Genomic DNA, 23,007 nt, shown 5'->3' on the forward strand with positions numbered 1-23,007 from the left:
GTACCACAAAAACAGTAGTGACCTTGAACGTAGTTTAGAAAGGAAGAACAAAAGGGGAAAAAGCTTGTCTGCATTTACAGCCTAAAAAACAAAAAAAAGGAGAAACTTAAGATGTAAGGTGGAAAAACCCTGAGGAGAATGTTGATGAAGTCCAAACACAAATGAATAATCTTCAATATACACAAAACGCAGCAATAACTAAACCAGAAAACAAGATATATAAGTTTTTATTATTTATTTATTGACCTCTGGATACATTATAACAGTCACGCACATGACGTCGTTGTTATTTAACTTCGACGTCGAACAATTCATGAAAGAGGAGAAAAAGGTATAGAGGAGGAATGAAAATCCAATGGGACATATACTAGTGCTACAGTTCCAACTATGAGGTGAGCCTGACCGAAATCGAGATGGTGCTAGCGGATAAACGAAAGTCGATATCGTACAACGGCCAGGCCGAGTATGGTTTTCAGACGGTTTCCATGCTTGTTTAAACATATTCCGACCTAGTTCCCAAAGTCTGCCTCAGAAAATCCGATACACAAATGGTTAAAATACGATAACACAAACAGTAAACTTCACACGATTCCCTCCCTTAATTCAACTGTTGTCATGAATGGCACCGGGCCACAAACATTAAAGCAAAATAATTTAGCCAAACCATAAAAAACGGATAAACACGTGCAAAGAGAGAGAGATATTAGTGTCATAGCGCGAAAAAAGGATTACGGTCCCAGCTGTAAGAAGGAAAGTCTTGGAAGAACTGTTGAATGATTTGAACGGGTTACTTAGCAAACAATTTAGGTTAATGGTAATTACAGCAAAGACGATAGCCATGAACATTAGACAGAATTCCTGAATCCTAAATTGCAAATTGGACAGCGGCAAGATCGCGTCCTAACTAAACTGCCGTTTATAGTTCCGCGAAACTGCAGCTAGCATTGGTTGGGATTCCCTGACTGGCATGCAGATATAGGACTAATACGTTCAGAAAGACAATACACAACGTCTTGCAGGTTCTTAACAGCTCCACGCGGCTAATGCCTAAGATGACAGAAATATTCTTCGCTTCAGACGCTCAGGAACACAGTCACTTCACATATCTTCAATCAGGACTTTACGTGCTCGATTTATTTCGTGTCGCTTATGCAACACACCACTAATACTGTGTTTGAACATTAGATGACTGTTTTCCCTACTTTCACTATGTGATCAAAAGCATCTGGACCCCCCCCTCCCCCCATACACAAAAACACCATAATTTTTTCATATTAGCTGCATTGTGCTGCCACCTACTGTCAGGTACTTCATATCAGCAAACCTAGTAGTCATAGACAACGTGAGAGAGCAGAATGGGGCGCTCCGCGGAACTCACGGACTTCGAACGTGGTCAGGTGACTGGGTGTCACTTGTGTCATACGTCTGTGTGGAGTGACGAATCACGGTACACAATGTGGCGATCTGATGGCAGGATGTGGTATCGCTAATGACCTGTGAACGTCATCTGCCAGCGTGGGTAGTGCCATCAGTAAAATTCGGTGGCGATGGTATTACGGTGTGTTCGTGTTTTTCACGGGGGGGGGGGGGGGGGGGGCTACATTGATGTTTTAAGCATCTTCTTGATTCACACTGCTGAAGAGAAATTAGAGGATGGCGCTCGAGCAACTGTTCACAATACACGACTTGTGGCGGAGGGGTTACACGATAATAACATTCTTGTAATGGACTGGCCTGCACGGAGTCTTGACCTGAATTCTATAGAACACTTTTGAATGTTTTAAAAAGCCGACTTCGTCCTAGGCCTCACCGACCGACATCCATACCTCTCCTCAGTGCAACACTCCGTGAAGATCGGGCTGCGATTCCCAAGGAAACCTTCCAGCACCTGATTCAACGTATGCCTGCTAGAGTGAAAGCTGTCATCAAGGCTAAGGGTGGGCTAACACCATACTGAATTCCAGCAGTACCGATGGAGGGCGCCACTAACTTGTAAGTCATTTTCACCCAGGTGTCCGGATACTTCTGATCACATAGTGTATCTGCATTAAGTTACATTTTTCCACAGACATCACTCAACTAGAAATTCTGTCGAATTCATCCTGTGTCGTCCTACGATGACACCCTCCCGCACGCCATAGCGTCACCAGCAGGTCAGCCGTTAATTGCTGCCCACCAAGTCCATTAAATCATTTATGTATATAGAGAATAAGAGCAGTGGTATCACAGTTGTCTGGGGCGCTCCTGAGAGTACCAAAGACTCCTATGAACACTGGCCACGTAGGACAACGTACTGGGTTGTATTACTTAAGAAGTCTTCCAAACACTCACATCGCTCGAAACCTAATTGTATACTCGAACCTTCGCGAACAGTGTGCAATGCGACACAGGGACCCGAAATGCAGTAATATGGAATCTACCAGTTGCCCTCCATTCAGGGTTTACAGGATATCGTATGAGAAAAAGGATAGATGAGTTTCGCATGAGCGACGCTTTTTAAATCCATGCTGATTTGTGGACAGAAGCTTTCTTGTCTGAAGGAGATTTATTATATTCGAACTGAGGATATGTTGTAGAATTTTGTAGCAAACCGGTATTAAATACACTCCTGGAAATTGAAATAAGAACACCGTGAATTCATTGTCCCAGGAAGGGGAAACTTTATTGACACATTCCTGGGGTCAGATACATCACATGATCACACTGACAGAACCACAGGCACATACACACAGGCAACAGAGCATGCACAATGTCGGCACTAGTACAGTGTATATCCACCTTTCGCAGCAATGCAGGCTGCTATTCTCCCATGGAGACGATCCTAGAGATGCTGGATGTAGTCCTGTGGAACGGCTTGCCATGCCATTTCCACCTGGCGCCTCAGTTGGACCAGCGTTCGTGCTGGACGTGCAGACCGGCTGAGACGACGCTTCATCCAGCCCCAAACATGCTCAATGGGGAACAGATCCGGAGATCTTGCTGGCCAGGGTAGTTGACTTACACCTTCTAGAGCACGTTGGGTGGCACGGGATACATGCGAACGTGCATTGTCCTGTTGGAACAGCAAGTTCCCTTGCCGGCCTAGGAATGGTAGAACGATGGGTTCGATGACGGTTTGGATGTACCGTGCACTATTCAGTGTCCCCTCGACGATCACCAGAGGTGTGCGGCCAGTGTAGGAGATCGCTCCCTACACCATGACGCCGGGTGTTGGCCCTGTGTACCTCGCTCGTATGCAGTCCTGATTGTGGCGCTCACCTGAACGGCGCCAAACACTCATACGACCATCATTGGTACCAAGGCAGAAGCGACTCTCATCGCTGAAGACGACACGTCTCCATTCGTCCATCCATTCACACCTGTCGCGACACCACTGGAGGCGGGCTGCACGATGTTGGGGCGTGAGCGGAAGACGGCCTAACGGTGTGCGGGACCGTAGCCCAGCTTCATGGAGACGGTTGCGAATGGTTCTCGCCGATACCCCAGGAGCAACAGTGTCCCTAATTTGCTGGGAAGTGGCTGTGCGGTCCCCTACGGCACTGCGTAGGATCCTACGGTCTTGGCGTGCATCTGTGCGTCGCTGCGGTCCGGTCCCAGGTCGACGGGCACGTGCACCTTCCGCCGACCACTGGCGACAACATCGATGTACTGTGGAGACCTCACGCCCCACGTGTTGAGCAATTCGGCGATACGTCCACCCGGCCTCCCGCATGCCCACTATACGCCCTCGCTCAAAGTCCGTCAACTGCACATACGGTTCACGTCCACGCTGTCGCGGCATGCTACCAGTGTTAAAGACTGCGATGGAGCTCCGTATGCCACGGCAAACTGGCTGACACTGACGGCGGCGGTGCACAAATGCTGCGCAGCTAGCGCCATTCGACGGCCAACACCGCGGTTCCTGGTGTGTCCGCTGTGCCGTGCGTGTGATCATTGCTTGTACAGCCCTCTTGCAGTGTCCGGAGCAAGTATGGTGGGTCTGACACACCGGTGTCAATGTGTTCTTTTTTCCATTTCCAGGAGTGTATATTGGACTACAGTTATGCGCTTTCATTCTCTTTACCTTATACGTACGGGAGTCACCTGTGCTTTTCTCCATTCGCTTGGGGCTTGTCGCTGGGCAAGCGATTTGCGATAAATGCAAGCTGAGTAAGGGGCCAGTGCCACAAACTACTCTCTGTAAACTTTGTATTCCTTACGGACCTGGTGCCTTACTTCTTTTCTAGTCTTTCAGCTGCTTCTCCACGCCAGGGATGACTTTTACTATGTCCTCCGTACTCGTGTCTGTGTGACGGTGTGTTTGTACAAACCTCCAATGTGAATGATTTCTTGAACCAGAAATTCAAAACTTCAGCTTTCTTTTTGCTGTCTTCTATTTACACACCGAACTGGCTGGCGAGTGTATGGAAAAAAGCTTTTGACTAACTCAGCAATTTTTTGTAGGACCCTAAATTTCTCGAGTTCTCAGGAAGACCTTCTGCTTATGTATGACGATAAAAGTGGCTGTATCTTTCGCGCATCCATCATCTTACAGACGCCCGAATATCTAAAAATTTTTACCTTCATCATTTGTGCATTCTGTACTGAAAAGACTGCAACAGTCTCTGCTTCCTCGGTGTTGTTGTTGTGGTCTTCAGCCCTGAGACTGGTTTGATGCAGCTCTCCATGCTACCCTATCCTGTGCAAGTTTCTTCATCTTCCAGTACCTACTGCAACCTACATCCTTCTGAATCTGCTTAGTGTATTCATGTCTTGGTCTCCCTCTACGATTTCTACCCTCCACCCTTCCCTCCAATGCTAAACTTGTGATCCCTTGATGCCTCAGAACATGTCCTACCATCCGGTCCCTTCTTCTCGTCAAGTTGTGCCACAAACTCCTCTTCTCCCCAATTCTATTCAATACCTCCTCATTAGTTATGTGATATACCCATCTAATCTTCAACATTCTTCTGTATCACCACATTTCGAAAGTTTCCATACGTGGATACACTCCATACAAATACTTTCGGAAACGACTTCCTGATACTTAAATCTATACTCGATGTTAACAAATTTCTCTTCTTCAAAAACGCTTTCCTTACCATTGCCAGTCTACATTTTATATCTTCTCTACTTTGACCATCATCAGTTATTTTACCCCCCAAATAGCAAAACTCCTTTACTACTTTAAGTGTCTCATTTCCTAATCTAATTCCCTCAGCATCACCCGACTTCATTCGACTACATTCCATTATTCTCGTTTTGCTTTTATTGATGTTCATCTTATATCCTCCTTTCAAGACACTGTCCATTCCGTTCAACTGCTCTTCCAAGCCCTTTGCTGTCTCTGAGAGAATTACAATGTCATCGGCGAACCTCAAAGTTTTTATTTGTTCTCCATGGATGTTAATATCTACTCCGAATTTTTCTTTTGTTTCCTTTACTGCTTGCGCAATATACAGATTGAATAACATTGGGGAGAGGTTACAACCCTGTCTCACCCCCTTTCCAACCACTCCTTCCCTTTCATGCCCCTCGACTCTTATAACTGCAATCTGGTTTCTGTACAAATTGTAAATAGCCTTTCGCTCCCTGTATTTTACCCCTGCCACCTTTAGAATTTGAAAGAGAGTATTCCAGTCAACATTGTCAAAATCTTTCTCTAAATCTACAAATGCTAGAAACGTAGGTTTGTCTTTCCTTAATCTTTCTTCTAAGGTAAGTCGTAAGTTCAGTATTGCCTCACGTGTTCCAACATTTCTACGGAATCCAAACTGATCTTCCCCGAGGTCGGCTCCTACCAGTTTTTCCATTCGTCTGTAAACAATTCGCGTTAGTATTTTGCAGCTGTGACTTATTAAACTGATAGATCGGTAATTTTCACATCTGTCAACACCTGCTTCCTCGGTAGTTTCTAAATTTCATTATTATAGCCGCCCTCAACTCCTTTTTTTTTTTTTTTTTTTTTTTTTATTTGCAAATAGGATCTATTTATCCATGGCGCGATTTACGATCAGTTTAAAATTTGCCCATAAGTCGATCATATTGGAACTAAATGATGTTCATTCATTGTTCAAGCGGGATGATAATAACTGCTCATCTGATCTTTCCAACATATATACTCTCCTATTCTTCTTGATGGGTTTATGATGACATCACGATCACAATCTCTGTATATGAACTGGCACTGTAGATAACTTCAGGCTTGTTTGTAGTTATAATTCTAAGATATTTACATTTCGTGTGAGATTTCGAACTAGCCGTCAAGGATTCCGAAAACGTATTCAAAAGTGCTTCACAAGATTGTATTTCCGTAGTACCCGCAACGAATCCACAGACGTCCCTGTTTATACTTAATAGTTTAAGGTCACTTCCAACTAATACTGCATGATCTGGACATTTATACTGAGGATAGACATTTTTGTGAATGATTCTACAACTATTACGGCGGAAGCGAGTGGTCAGTAAGTACACACAGTTAATCGAGAGGACAGGGTTTTCTTACAGGGAACGATTACGCCTAAGCCAGAGCATTGTCTATCTTCTGCAAGCCGTTGCCTTCCCCGAGCTTTGCACTGACTTACTATCTATGTATCGGTTAGTTAACGCGCTTCGGAAAACTTTTATGGTTACTATACATATTTTTACTTATAAATATTCATTGTGATTCTAAAAATACGTAATTGCAAGCTTCTATCAGCAACCTCTTTTTGGTGAAAATTTAGTTTCTTTTAGAGTGCACTTAGAATTTTATGAGGATTCCCAACTACAAAGCAGTTGCTCAATTTTCATGTTAAAAATCATTGGCAGAGGCAAGAGGAGTGACAAGGGACAAGAGATAATTCAGTGACAAAGTGAACAACAAACGTCGGACCTCTGCATTTGTCGTGTGACATTAACCACTTTGATAATAAACCACCATCAATTTTGGATTCTTGCCGTTAGTCATTTACAATGATGTAGCAATATCCTCAATCTGTGCAAAGTTTTTCTGTATTCTACGGTAAGTACGCACTTATTTGTTGATTTGTCGTACTAAGACTCAGTACTAAGATCTGGGCAGACTTTACTGAAGTACATCTACATGTAATTAATCTTCTTCACTCATACTTTAACAAATACATCTAGAAATCCTGCAGGACACCCGGTGTCTTGTGCTTAAGGTTGTCCCATTGACAGAAATACCCGTTAATGTTACTTGATTGAGAACAAGATCACTTTCATCTTGTACATCGACAATAATCTATTAGATTATCCTAGAGTTTACTGAAATTTCATTTTTCCAGCTTATTCTTGCGGGTACACCTGAAAAGCGTCATTATTCTTGGCTAACGACTGATATACAAATTCTTGAAAACATTATCATTCAGCTTGTATCACTGTTCAATATCAGGCTGGAATATTGTAACGAGTAAATACTCCATTATCTAACGCGTTTGCTTGAAATACGTCATTTGTGGGTAGGCAGAGAAAGCTAGAGTGACGGGGACACTCTAAGGGAAATGGAATTTTCACCAAACCGTGCTTATTGATAGAAGCTTAACATTCGCTTATTTTGAATCTACATATTACAAGGTGTCACATTGACTATTTACAAGTAAAAGATATGTTGAATAGAACGTATAATTGTTCTTTTTTAGAGACTTACATAGTTGCCACTTTTCCCAACCTAATGGGGTAAAGGGACCAGATCTGAAGTACATACTCAGAAGCGGATGGCAACACTCTTTCGGCCGCAGTAATGTCACCGGCTTGACATTTTCCGTTAAGTGCAAACACTTTGCTGTTCTTGGACTGAACTATGAACGGTTTCATCCACATTATAAGTATGCTGAGTAGGATGAAACTGTTTAGATTGAACTGTTTTAAGGATATAAAAAAAATGTTTAGGTTGACCTTATTAAAAGCTTGTCTTTTAGCCATGGAGGTGGGTTTTCTAAGACTAATGTATTAGGATGATGTCTTTGCCTGCCACCTCAACTTTTTGTTAAAACGAGATATTTCCTTCCGCTCTGCAAACTGGACTGCTAATCACCATAAGCCCTTCACTGAGAATCCATAAAATCTCTTTTAAGTTGCGAAAACATAATTGAGGAATTTTTTTTACTCTTTATTTAAAGCACTCTGTAATCGTTTTGCCTTTTTCCCCCCCCCCTAGAACTCATGATTTCACCGTGCTATGTGGGACACAAAATTGCTTTGCTGCTATAAAAGAAGCTATCTTATCATTCTTTATCGCATCAATCGCATGTTCCATTGCCTCAGGATTCCACGTTTCTTGCTCTGATTTCTGGGGATATTTTCTAGAAATTTTCATGCCCTAATATCTGAAGAAATACCAAGCGGACGTAGCATACCGGATTTTTCTATTAGGCCAAACGTACCAGAACAGAGATGGTTTTATTTAATATCAATTAATTAATTCAAAATCGTCACAGAGGGACAGACTGACGGAAGAAAGCTATGTATGTAAAAATATTTAGACCACGAACCCACAACGCCGTAGTAGCAGGAGAAGAGGTCTTACTTCTTCGTGCCGCGTCCCAAGTGGCGGCGGACTTGTGCGGAATAAAACAGCTCTCACGGACCAAACAGACCTTCTGCTGTTAACAATAGCACTTGTAAATCATCGCTTGCTCCAGATAAGGTTAATTATCTTTGAAAGTCAAAAATGGAAAGATCTTTTAGGGGAAAATATAGCACCGTCCTGCCCAAAAAGGCTACATCGCATTCGGTGTCTATTCAAATACAAGACAGCAATGAACTGAAGCATTTTCAATCACCCAAATGCACAATGGCACACAAAAAGAAGATTCAACTTAAGCAAATAAATTATACAGCAACAAACAACATAAACTTACTAATTACGACCGGAAACCTCAAAAGTTCCACAAATGAATTAAATAAACAAAAAAATTTTGTAGCTGGACTCCAGGGAATGAGAAACCGCCAGAATCACAAGGATATAGAATTTATAATGGAAAAACAGAACAGAGGGTTATGAATCAATGTCCCCAATTTGGAACAGGATTTATAGTGTATATAAAAATAACAAATTCCGTAACTGATTTTGAAGAAATACCACCAAGAACTGCAATTCTGACTTTTAAAAGAATGGATAAGACCTAAACAATAAAAACGCGCTTGATCCTACGAATGAAAAAATCTCTAATAAAAATGAAGGAAAAAGTGGGTATATTGTGATACCTTCTGGAACAAATTGTGAAGAGAAGAAATAAAAGGCAAGTAAAAATCTTATTGGGAATCTTTAAACCCAGTTGGGAAAAGAAAGGAAATATAAAGATATAATTAGAAAATGAAGTCGACATAACCTTACAAACAAGAATGGACAAACATTTGCAGAACTCTGCAGAAAGCACAGCCTTACATCTAAATCAACATACTTCAAGAGGAAGGCAAATAAACTGAAAACATGGCAACATCCAGAGTGGAGGAGGAGGGGCTGGCAGATAGGCCATGTCTGTGTAAACTAAAATTTTCGCAAGTAAAACTATAATGTTCAAGTATTGAGAGTAGACATGGGCTCAGATCAGTACAGTGTTAAAATTAAAATGAAATTCACTCCTTTAAACAAAAAGAATGGAAAAAATAATAAAACATCAAGTAGCTACTATGACTCACATCAGATAATTAGAAATGACAAACACTAATAAATACCACAAACCATAAAATTAGCAGATGATCTATAAGAACTGGTACCAACTCTCAAAAAACAAGCCGAGAATCTAGCTCCTTTGAACCCACGAAGAAAACATGCATAGTGGATTCCAAAATGTGACAAATCCATGAAGAAAAACACCAAGCAAACTTAAAATTTCCAACACACAAAACAGAAGAAAATAACATAAACCTCAAAAATGAAAGGAAAAGTGTCAAACAAAACATTAGAAAAATTAAGAGAGGTATGGAAAGCTGAAGATGGAAGAGTGGCACATAGCAACAAAGAAAATGCTGAAATCATGGTAAAACCATTTAGTAAACTTTTGAATTGTGAAGAATCCAAAGACCATTTACAAATCGAGGTAAATAGCCCAATTAAAGCCAAATGTAACAAATTATATTCCCCCTCCCCCCAAACTTTCCAAGAAGTAGAAGAGTCCTCAGAGAATAAAAATATTATAAAGGATGTGGAGAAGATAAGGTTTTTGTTCAAATTTTGTAATATTCAAGTGACACAGTCAAGACCTCCTTACCCAAGGCTCAACCAAAAAGTGAATAATGGAACAATTCCCTGAACATTGAACCATGGCTACCATCCATCCACTACAAATGATGGAGGATAAGAGCAGTTCAAACAACCACAGAGTAATCTCCCTCCTAGACTGCACATACAAGATTTTATCCAAGATCGTATATGGAAGAATCAGCTTTCAACTAGAACAGGAGTTAGGGAAATTTCAGGGAGGTTTCAGACCATGGAGAACCTGTGCAGATCATTGGTCTAAATTTGATTATGCCTTACTACAAGAAACGTAACAAATGTCCGACAGTAAAACTTTTGTATTCTAAGTAGACATATGACTGTCTTTATAGACCTTCAGTACTAAAAATTATAAAGTATCTGAGACTTCATCCAAAATAAATTAACAGGACTTACTCTAACAAGCACCAAGTTTCGACGAGAAAATAAGCTTACAAAAAGATGACTGTCTATTACAATTATTGTTCAACTGTGAACTGGAACACATAAAGAGAGAATGGTACAAGGATAACAGAAAAATATAAGAATGATGTAAGTTTGAACTGATTGGGATCTGCTGATGATCTTGCTCTACCAACTAATAATGTTCAAGAAACCAGCCACCAAGTTAAATCACTACAAGAAATAGCACAGAAAATTGTTCTCAGTATATCATTTGCAAAAAAGAGATTATGCTAACTGGCTACCCATTTGCAAACAAATGTACTACAGGAGATGAGGAAATCAAATTATTGCTAGATTTAAATATTTAGATGAAATCGTAACTTATGATCTAAATGTGAAACCATACCAGAAAGACGGAATAAAAAAACTAAACAAAGCAAAATTACGTTAACGAAAACACATGCAACAAAGAAAGGCTATCCATAGATCCAAAATCAGAACGATAAAAACGGCTAAACAACCAGAAATACAGCAGAAGTTGTCAAAATACTAGAGATAGAAAGGATAATGATTAGGACTGGTGTAAATAAACAATATGACTAAATAGGCATTGAAGAATAGCTTGAAATGAAACAGTGTATTAGAAAATAAAACCAGAAATGAGCACGATCAGGATGGAACATATCTCATTCTTTGGACATCGGATGAGAACACACACAAAAAAAAAAAAAAAAAACAGAATTAGTGAGGGAGCAGAAGAATAAATATGGAACAGTAAGTGCAATATTAAACAGATCACAGAAACTCCAAATTGCAGTAGATGAGCTAAAAACAAAAGAGAATAAACCAGAGTACTGCAAGACGCACAAACCAGATTACCAACAAAGATCAGTAAAACGGCTACATGAAGAGTGATCTCAGACGAAGAATGAAAGGAAGTATATGAAAGAATGAGGTATTGAGTTGACAGAAGAGCAAAACATCCTTCATATAATAATAAATAATAATAATCCTTGTATAACCACTATAATGTTGAATTGTCTTCTTGAATTATTATTGTACTTTATTGTATAACTGAATAACAACAACTCATATAAACCTTTGTATAACTGACTATAGCGATCCAGTGCAATGAAGGCCACACCATAAAATTAAAAAATTAAAAAAAGGGCTTAGAAATTAGTTTGTAGTATTATGTGTGATGTATAGAAGTACGTAACTCGTATTGGGGAAATAGATTAAAAATTAACTGTTGAGAAAAGTGGCCACCTTGCTCACTTTTCCCTACGAGTAGTGTGGCCATTTTTCTGTATCAGACGCCATATCGAGATTAGTGGTTCACAGATTAGCCTCTGGCCGAAATAAACAACAAGAAACTACATTTGTAAACAAAAACATGTTGTTCAAACACTGACAATGTAAGTAAATATTAGTCTACGTTCAAGTGAGGTATCGGGAATAATATAAGTGACTTATCTTCTATCTGCCGATTGAAGATCAGAGAAATTTTTATTGAAAAATAACGCGTGAATAACGTCTGATCACATCTTCGCGGGCAGCATCACTGTTCAGGCAAGAAATATGCAACGGCCACTTTTTTCGACACTGGCCACGTTACCACATCTTGCCCTAGGCTAATTATCAGACTCGATATGGTATTTGGTGTCGATACCAACATAAAATTTTATAGAAATGTTAAAATCGAAATAAGAGTGTCGATATCGGTGTTATCACAAACTATCGATTGCTTACAAATTATCTTGGTCGTTAGAGACGTCCTCCTTTGGTATATTCTTCAATTCGTGTATCACATTGTCTTGAACAGATGTTATATCGTCAAAGCGTTGGTCTTTCATGTCAGTTTCTGCACTTTGTCGTTTTGTGGTAGGTTCGTGTTGATAACACCAAATCTCGTCACCCGTGATGACTTTTTTCCCAGGAGAATAACGGCTGCGTTTTCTATTTCATTGAAGTCACGACAGGCGTCCAATCATTGTTATTTTTGTGCGGGATTCGACATGTGTTGTTCACCGTTATCATTTAAAGCTGTCATGTAGATATTGCTGTGTTGTTGCTTACAGTACGTGAAGAATGAAATCAGTCTCGGACATTTCTGAATGAACGTTGTATGTGGCACACTGCTTTTAAAATCGGGTAAGATGTGTGTATGGTACCCTCGATTAATAACATTTATCACTTTTAAGGCCCCCACGCCATGTCGACAAGTAGGCACAGAGCGACCTTAGTAACCTAGGACGTCGTTTTAAACCTCTGCTGTCAGAACCAGTGGAAAATCTGCTGAAGTTCACCTGACACTCCTGAGCGCTCCAGCCACAAAGGAAATGGTGTTATGTCGTGTTCCTATTTTCTGTCTCTTTGACGTCGAAAACCCTCGGGGAAGCACTTTGTCTTTGTTACTTTGCAGGACTGCGTTGCTCTCTTGTCTCCACGTCTTCTGCCTCATTTCATCTGCGCTACCCTTTTCTCTGCCACAGTACATCCCTCCTCCCTTTCTCTCTCTCTCTTTCTGTGCACGTGCCTGTCTGTCATGCAGCGACCTGTCTGTACCTATAAGGAAGCAAGATCAGAGTTCAGCGTCCCGTCGATAGCAGGGTCATTAGACGCGGAGCACAAGCACAGATTGCTTCAAGGTTGGGGAAGGAAAACAGCCGTGCCCTTTCAAAGGAACCATCCCGAAACCAGCCTGGAGCGATTTAGAGAATTCACGGGAAACGTAAATCTGGATGGCCGGATGGGAATTTTCAACCTTCGTCCTCCTGAATGCAAGTCCAGTGAGTTAAAATATCTAGAGGCACCAGGTTCGACTTCAGCAAGTATACCGTGACTCAAGTAACTGCAAGCAGTAATTTTTGCTGATTTTCCCACTCCACCTTTCGTGGCATAATGCCTCTATCATCAAGTACAATCCAGATTAACGAGATATAGAAAATTTGTTCATACTTCTTTTTGGCAACCTGTTGCTCTTTGTTTCCATAATAACAGGCTGTTCTTCTTGTCGTGTAAACACTCACTTTCTACATTATCTATGTGTGGAGTTTATGCAACATTTCTGGCAATGAGGTATCGTTTCGTTCATGATACGCTGTTGCAGCGATACGAGACGGTATAAAAGTCAAGTTGCATACTCCACAAGTGACAGATGGTTATGCGATATGGACTGGGAGTGTGGAAAAGCGACACGAGTGCGCTAAGTTGTCCTCGAGCGACGACGTAGGAAATCACATATCGGATTTGGCACCAAGATCGTTCGTCCAGTATTAATATTAATGCTTAAATGATATGTAACCAATCTGACAATGCTGGAAGCATTGCCCTTAACCTTACCCTATATAATTATAATTTCAATTATTAAAAACTGACGCACAGTATTTAACAAAAGAGTTAATTTAATGTTGCGAACGGATCACGAAAGTGCAACCTGCACGAGAAAACGGGAAACCGTGAGGCACTGTCTAACGCAGTCTAGTTCTATTGATGGTGGTGTGAACACGTATTAATCGCGAATGCTTCACTTCACTTAAGAAACTGTTTCAATGTTTGACTTTGGCTAATGGAACGGTACACTGAACTCCTGAAACATGGAAACAGATAATGTGCATTATTTGTGAATATTGTGGTGCTCGATGATAATCAGATTCCACGATATTTACTGTTTTCATGAGTTTCAAAGTTGAGATTGGTTGTCATATAGGACTCTCTGTGGCAAAGGAGGTTCTCCTCGTTTTTTATATCTGTAACTGGTGTGGCATCCCACTTGTTGAGACATTATAGTAGCGTTGTTGTAGGGTTCCCAAAATCCACTCCAAACTTCACTGTTTCAAATGGCGTCTTAGAAGCTATGGCCCATGCAAAAAATTCAATGGGGATATCGAGACAGCCTTAGAAGATATGAGATAACCAAGGTTCCACTTAGTTATTTAGGAAAGAATCGATTGCTGTTTCCTGGGATATGCCTTGGTGGTTCATTCAGCACACCTCTCCACATGCAGCGTTCTAAAAACAACAGCTTGCACAGTTAGCAGGTCCGACACAGAACTGCACCATGCCACGAACTTCTCTTTTTTCATGCAACAATTTTTATTAAGAACGAAGCTCTACATATATCTCTTTAATTTCAACGAGTGCACTAGAGGATATATGTATAATTTTCCGAAAAGGAAAAATTAATAAAACATACTGGTTAAAGTTTTACAGTTATTTAAGTATTTCTATTGCCTTTGCTACAGTCTCTGATGGGCGTGGGCCTTAATAACGTATTAATCACATTAACAAATTGGTATCAAAATCTCTTGTTCAGAATGTAGTGCACACCTGTTCCGAACAGCCAATTGGGATGACTCTTTTCCATTCCACATTTCGCATAGCCTGTGCTGTCGTTACTGTCGTTTTGACTTACATGTCAATACCAGAATGGTATTGACAAGTAAGTCAAAAGGACAGTAAAAAACAACAGTTTCAGCACATGCTATTTTATTCAATTATTAAAATTCATAGCCGTTCATCTGGCACTTTAAATGATACGTTACGTTTTCGTCATTCAGGTGAACTGACTCTTCCTTTCATTTATATATATTTTCTGCTGGTTTCTTCATCTCTCCATGTTTGATACAACTATTCTCAAGTTTTTGTTCCAAATTCCAGTATTAACCACCTTATGCAGTTTTCCCTCTCTCTGCCACTCCCTGCATTGCCATTTTTTTTCTTCCTACCTGTTCTTTTATTTTTTAGTGATAATGATGTAATGGATGTCAAATACTACAGAGATGGATATCATTTTTGTAAATAAAAAGGTATCATCCACATATCTAAAGATATGTGCAGATACGTGCAGACAAGGGCAGTGCAACAGTAATCCTATCCCGACAGGACGATGCTGAGAAGATGCGGGGCATATTTAGTGACAGCGCATACCGTAAGACTGACACCGGTCCTACCAAGAGGGTCGAGAGGAAGACTCAGGCGCTTCTCAGGAATTTCGGCTTCCCTGACAAGATTACCAAGAAACTACACCCGAGGGCTACTGTTTCTCCTAGACTGCCTAAGGTGCACAAGGAATCGATTCCGTTACGTCCCATTGTCAGCAATATTGGTGCCCAAACGTACCCTCTCGCCAACCACCTCAAACAACTGCTTAGCCCTTACACTGGGAGATGTACTCACCATATCCGTAACTCCGTGGATTTCCTGAGACGCATCAGCAACCTTGCGCTTAAGGAATCTGTCATACTGGTGAGCTTCGACGTGGTATCTCTATTCACTAAAGTTCCGTTACAAGAATCCTTGGAACTCATCAGCCAGAAATTTGACGAAGAGACCACCAACCTTTTCAGACATGTTCTGACATCAACTTACTTCTTATTTGAAGGTGAATACTAAGAGCAGACAGAAGGAGTAGCCATGGGGAGTCCACTCTCACCCGTTGTCGCAGATATATACATGGAACATTTCGATGAGGGAGCTCTTGAATCGGCACATCTAAAACCCACCTGTTTCTTTAGATATGTGGATGATACCTTCGTTATCTGACCACATGGAATAGATAAACTGGCGGACTTCCTCACACATCTCAACTCCAGACACGAGAATATTATGTTCACCATGGAGATCGAAACGGATGGGATGCCCCCTTTCCTAGATATTTTGATTAGAAGACGAGCTGACGCCACTTTGGGCCACAGCGTATATAGAAAGAAGACGCACACCAATTTGTACCTACGTGCGGATAGTTGCCACCACCCGGCACAAAAGAATGGCGTGCACAAAACTCTTGTTCACAGAGCTCACACCATCTCCAACAGGGACAGTCTCCAACAAGAATTGGACCATCTGAAGACCGTGTTTCGGAGGAACGGTTACAAGGAAGGGCAAATTCGGAAGGCTCTACATCCCACACCTGCAGCACCAGCGGAAACTGAGGATGAACCTCAGGAGGAGGCAGCCTTGGCTATTATTCCGTTTTGTGGAGCCTTATCCGGAAAAATTGGACGCATTTTGCCTAAACACCACGTGAAAACCATCTTCCGTCCTCCAAGCAAAACCAAGAGCCTTCTTAGTAGTGTCAAGGAGAACCTTGGTCTTCGTAAATCAGGGGTTTATCAGATACCTTGCCAGTGCGGTAGTGTAGACACAGGGCACACCATTCGTACCATTGAAGACCGATGGCGAGAACGTCAACGGCACACTAGACTGCAAGAGCCAAGTAAGTCGGCAATCGCTGAGCATTGCCTGTCGGAACCCCACAGCATGAATTATGAGCAAACCAAAGTCCTGAAAGAGACTTCCAAACACTGGGACTGTGTCATCAAAGACATAGAGATCAGAGTAAGGGAGCCACAACTAAATCGTGACAGCGGTTACATCCTTAGCAAGGCGTGGGCACCCGCGATCACCCACATTAAGAAGAAAAAGGATATTTCACGGAGTGTACGAACTTTGGGGGAGGAGGGAACAATAACGAGAGCGGTGCCGGCAGACCCTCCTGAACGTGAAGACCTAGGTCGCAGCGCCCAGACGGCGGGAGAACGGACGCTGTAGCAGGACCGCGAGCGGGGCGCGTACCGCACAGACTCATAGGAAGCGCCTGAGGGAGGAGCGGGAGGGGATTGTCCTATATATACATGGCGCCGGCCCACTGGTGGTCAGTACATCAGCGCATCTGATGATGGCGACGTGGTAAATTGCCGAAATGTTGTGCCCTATGCACACCCATACCGGGCTGTTCGCCCGACATTTATTTCGTCAAAATGAGACATGTAGTATACAATGTCTTCTAGTTTTAGTGTACCTGATAGTATTAGTATTGTGCACAAATCATGAGAAAAAAGTGGTAAGAAAAATAGCTTTGTAAATAAACCAACACACACAGTAAATACATAAATTACCTTGTAAAATTTGTTATCAGAAAAAAATTGTTTTGTAAATAAAGTGACAAAAGAAAAAAACTAATAAAGAAAATCAAACAATGCTACTAAGAACTGTCCAGCAAAAATGAAGTTGTTAATAAAAGGTTAGTTAATTCGTTATGTCACTGTTATTATTTTGAAACCCTACAATTAATACTATAATAATTTGGTTATAAAAATGTGTATCTCTCCCTGTGGTGCACAGACCGCGAATGAAGAGGCATGTGCAACTGAAATAGTTATAAAGGATGCTGAGGGAGAGAGGCAGCTCCAATTTGGGTGACCCATGGGGGGAGACGAGGGATATAATGTGCAAGCGTTGACTGAGAGATAGGACGGGTTTGCTGCCAATTTTATATCACACATGGCCACATGATCAGTACCGAATTATTTCAAGACCATGAACATAATTAGTCAAATTGCCTCAGGTGCATGGGTAGGACAGAAGCTCCCCTGGGTGATCACTACTCTCAGCTGGCGGCTACACGGGTAGCGGAGGCTGTGTGGCGTGGACTGGGCGGTTTTTTAGGTTAGAAGGCCTCGGGAAAGTACGGGCTGGGCTGCAATGTCAAAGGGTGCATGGCAATTACAGGACGTGCTTGGATCAAGGAACAGTCGGAATTGTAGTTGTAAATTGTTGTAGTTGCGCTGGAAAAGTCAATGAGCTTCAAGCGCTACTAGAAAGCACAGAAGCTGATATCGTTATAGGTACAGAAAGCTGGCTAAAGCCTGAAATAAGTTCTGCAGAAATTTTTACGAAGTCTCAGATGGTGTTCAGGAAAGATAGATTAGGCAGAATTGGTGGTGGAGTGTTTGTGTCTGTCAGTAGTGGTTTATCTTGTAGTGAAGTCGAAGTAGATACTCCGTGCTAATTGGTATGGGTGGAGGTTATACTTAACAGCCGAATTAAGTTAATAATTGGCTCCTTCTACCGACCCCCAGACTCCGATGATACAGTTGCGGAACAGATCAGAGAAAGTTTGAGTCTCGTAACAAATAAATACCCCACTCATACGGTTATAGTTGGTGGGGACTTCAACCTACCCTCGGTATGTTGGCAAAAATACTTGTTCAAAACCGGTGGTAGGCAGAAAACGTCTTCCGAGATTGTCCTAAATGCTTTCTCCGAAAATTATTTCGAGCAGTTAGTCCACGAACCCACTCAAATTGTAAATGGTTGCGAAAACACACTTGACCTCTTAGCCACAAACAATCCAGAGCTGATAGAGAGCATCATGACTGATACAGGGATTAGTGATCACAAGGTCGTTGTAGCTAGGCTCAATACCATTTCTTCCAAATCCATCAGAAACAAACGCAAAATAATTTTATTTAAAAAAGCGGATAAAGTGTCACTAGAAGCCTTCCTAAAAGACCATTTCCATTCCTTCCGAACTGACTATGCGAATGTAGACGAGATGTGGCTCAAATTCAAAGATATAGTAGCAACAGCAATTGAGATATTCATACCTCATAAATTGGTAAGAGATGGAACGGATCCCCCGTGGTACACAAAAAAGGTCCGAACGCTGTTGCAGAGGCGACAGAAAAAGCATGCGAAGTTCAGAAGAACGCGAAATCCCGAAGATGGGCTAAAATTTACAGACGCGCGAAATTTGGCACGTACTTCGATGCGAGATGCCTTTAATAGGTTCCACAACGAAACATTGTCTCGAAATTTGGTAGAAAATCCGAAGAAATTCTGGTCGTATGTAAAGTACACAAGCGGCAAGACGCAGTCAATACATTCGCTGCGCAGTACCGATGGTACTGTTATCGACGACTGTGCCGCTAAAGCGGAGTTATTGAACGCAGTTTTCCGAAATTCCTTCACCAGGGAAGATGGATGGAATATTACAGAATTTGAAACACGAACATCTGCTAGCATGAGTTTCTTAGAAGTACACTCCTGGAAATTGAAATAAGAACACCGTGAATTCATTGTCCCAGGAAGGGGAAACTTTATTGACACATTCCTGGAGTCAGATACATCACATGATCACACTGACAGAACCACAGGCACATACACACAGGCAACAGAGCATGCACAATGTCGGCACTAGTACAGTGTATATCCACCTTTCGCAGCAATGCAGGCTGCTATTCTCCCATGGAGACGATCGTAGAGATGCTGGATGTAGTCCTGTGGAACGGCTTGCCATGCCATTTCCACCTGGCGCCTCAGTTGGACCAGCGTTCGTGCTGGACGTGCAGACCGCGTGAGACGACGCTTCATCCAGTCCCAAACATGCTCAATGGGGGACAGATCCGGAGATCTTGCTGGCCAGGGTAGTTGACTTACACCTTCTAGAGCACGTTGGGTGGCACGGGATACATGCGGACGTGCATTGTCCTATTGGAACAGCAAGTTCCCTTGCCGGTCTAGGAATGGTAGAACGATGGGTTCAATGACGGTTTGGATGTACCGTGCACTATTCAGTGTCCCCTCGACGATCATCAGAGGTGTACGGCCAGTGTAGGAGATCGCTCCCCACACCATGTGCCTCGGTCGTATGCAGTCCTGATTGTGGCTCTCACCTGCACGGCGCCAAACACGCACACGACCATCATTGGCACCAAGGCAGAAGCGACTCTCATCGCTGAAGACGACACGTCTCCATTCGTCCCTCCATTCACGCCTGTCGCGACACCACTGGAGGCGGGCTGCACGATGTTGGGGCGTGAGCGGAAGACGGCCTAACGGTGTGCGGGACCGTAGCCCAGCTTCATGGAGACGGTTGCGAACGGTCCTCGACGATACCCCAGGAGCAACAGTGTCCCTAATTTGCTGGGAAGTGGCGGTGCGGTCCCCTACGGCACTGCGTAGGACCCTACGGTCTTGGCGTGCATCCGTGCGTCGCTGCGGTCCGGTCCCAGGTCGACGGGCACGTGCACCTTCCGCCGACCACTGGCGACAACATCGATGTACTGTGGAGACCTCACGCCCCACGTGTTGAGCAATTCGGCGGTACGTCCACCCGGCCTCCCGCATGCCCACTATACGCCCTCGCTCAAAGTCCGTCAACTGCACATACGGTTCACGTCCACGCTGTCGCGGCATGCTACCAGTGTTAAAGACTGCGATGGAGCTCCGTATGCCACGGCAAACTGGCTGACACTGACGGCGGCGGTGCACAAATGCTGCGCAGCTAGCGCCATTCGACGGCCAACACCGCGGTTCCTGGTGTGTCCGCTGTGCCGTGCGTGTGATCATTGCTTGTACAGCCCTCTCGCAGTGTCCGGAGCAAGTATGGTGGGTCTGACACACCGGTGTCAATGTGTTCTTTTTTCCATTTCCAGGAGTGTAGATACCTTAGGGGTTGCGAAGCAACTCAAATCGCTTGATACGGGCAAGTCTTCAGGTCCATATTGTATACCGATTAGGTTCCTTTCAGATTACGCTGATACTATAGCTCCCTACTTAGCACTCATACACAACCGCTCGCTCACCGATAGATCTGTACCTACAGATTGGAAAATTGCGCAGGTCGCACCAGTGTTCAAGAAGGGTAGTAGGAGTAATCCATTTAACTACAGACCTATATCATTGACGTCGGTTTGCAGTAGAGCTTTGGAGCATATACTGTATTCAAACATTATGAATCACCTCAAAGAGAACGATCTATTGACACGTAATCAGTATGGCTTCAGGAAACATCACTCTTGTGCAACGCAGCTAGCTCTTTATTTGCACGAAGTAATGGCCGCTGTCGACAGGGGATCTCAAGTTGATTCCGTATTTCTAGATTTCCGAAAAGCTTTTGACACCGTTCCTCACTACCGACTTCTAATCAAACTGCGGAGCTATGGGGTATCGTCTCAGTTGTGCGACTGGATTAGTGATTTCCTGTCAGGAAGGTCGCAGTTCGTAGTAATAGACGGCAAAGCATCGAGTAAAATTGAAGTGATATCAGGTGGGACCTCTGCTTTTCCTAATCTATATAAAAGACCTGGGTGACAATCTGAGCAGTTCTCTTAGATTGTTGGCAGATGAGGCTGTAATTTACCGTCTAGTAAGGTCATCCGAAGACCAGTATCAGTTGCAAAGCGATTTAGAGAAGATTGCTGTATGGTGTGGCAGGTGGCAGTTGACGCTAAATAACGAAAAGTGTGAGATGATCCACATGAGTTCCAAAAGAAATCCGTTGGAATTCGATTACTCGATAAATAGTACAATTCTCAAGGCTGTCAATTCAACTAAGTACCTGAGTGTTAAAATTACGAACAACTTCAGTTGGAAGGACCACATAGATAATATTGTCGGGAAGGCTAGCCAAAGGTTGCGTTTCATTGGCAGGACACTTAGAAGATGCAACAAGTCCACTAAAGAAACAGCTTACACTACACTCGTTCGTCCTCTGTTAGAATATTGCTGCGCAGTGTGGGATCCTTACCAGGTGGGATTGACGGAGGACATCGAAAGGGTGCCAAAAAGGGCAGCTCGTTTTGTATTATCACATAATAGAGGAGAGAGTGTGGCAGATATGATACACGAGTTGGGATGGAAGCCATTACAGCATAGACGTTTTTCGTCGCGGCGAGACCTTTTTACGAAATTTCAGTCACCAACTTTCTCTTCCGAATGCGAAAATATTTTGTTGAGCCCAACCTACATAGGTAGGAATGATTATAAAAATAAAATAAGAGAAATCAGAGCTCGAACAAAAAGGTTTAGGTGTTCGTTTTTCCCGCTCGCTGTTCGGGAGTGGAATAGTAGAGAGATAGCATGATTGTGGTTCGATGAACCCTCTGCCAAGCACTTAAATGTGAATTGCAGAGTAGTCATGTAGATCACCAGTAATTCCACGGGTGAGAGGGGAGTTGGGGTTGACTTCGAATATCATTAGCTCGAGTGTGAAACCTGACAATGGATACCCACTTATCTTGTCTCTCCCCCCATGAACTTGAACCTTGCCAGTGGTGGGGAGCGATACAGATAACCATACTGCAGGTGCAACCACAATGGAGCGGTATCTGTTGAGAGGCCAGACAAACGTGTGATTCCTGAAGAGGGGCAGCAGCCTTTTCAGTAGTTGCAGGGGCAACAGTCTGGGTAATTGACTGATCTGGCCTTCTAACACAAACCAAAACGGCTTTGCCGTGCTGGAACTGCGAACGGCCGAAAGCAAGGGGAAACCGCAGCCGTAATTTTTCGCGAGGGCATGCACCTTTACTGTACGGTTAAATGATGATGGTGTCCTCTTGCGTAAAATATTCCGGAGGTAAGATAGTCCCCCATTCGGATCTCCGGGCGGGGACTGCTAAAGAGGACGTCGTTATTAGGAGAAAGAAAACTGACGTTCTACAGATCAGAGCGTGGAATGTCAGATCTCTTAATCGGGCAGGTAGGTTAGAAAATTTAAAAAGGGAAATAGATAGGTTCAAGTCAGATGTGTTGGGAATAGGTGAAGTTCGGTGGCACGAGGAACAAGCCTTTTGGTCAGGTGAATACAGGGTTGTAAAAACAGAATAAAATAGGGGTAATGCAGGAGTAGGTTT

Source organism: Schistocerca gregaria, chromosome 6 (assembly GCF_023897955.1).
Source record: "Schistocerca gregaria isolate iqSchGreg1 chromosome 6, iqSchGreg1.2, whole genome shotgun sequence".
Lineage (NCBI taxonomy): Eukaryota > Metazoa > Arthropoda > Insecta > Orthoptera > Acrididae > Schistocerca > Schistocerca gregaria.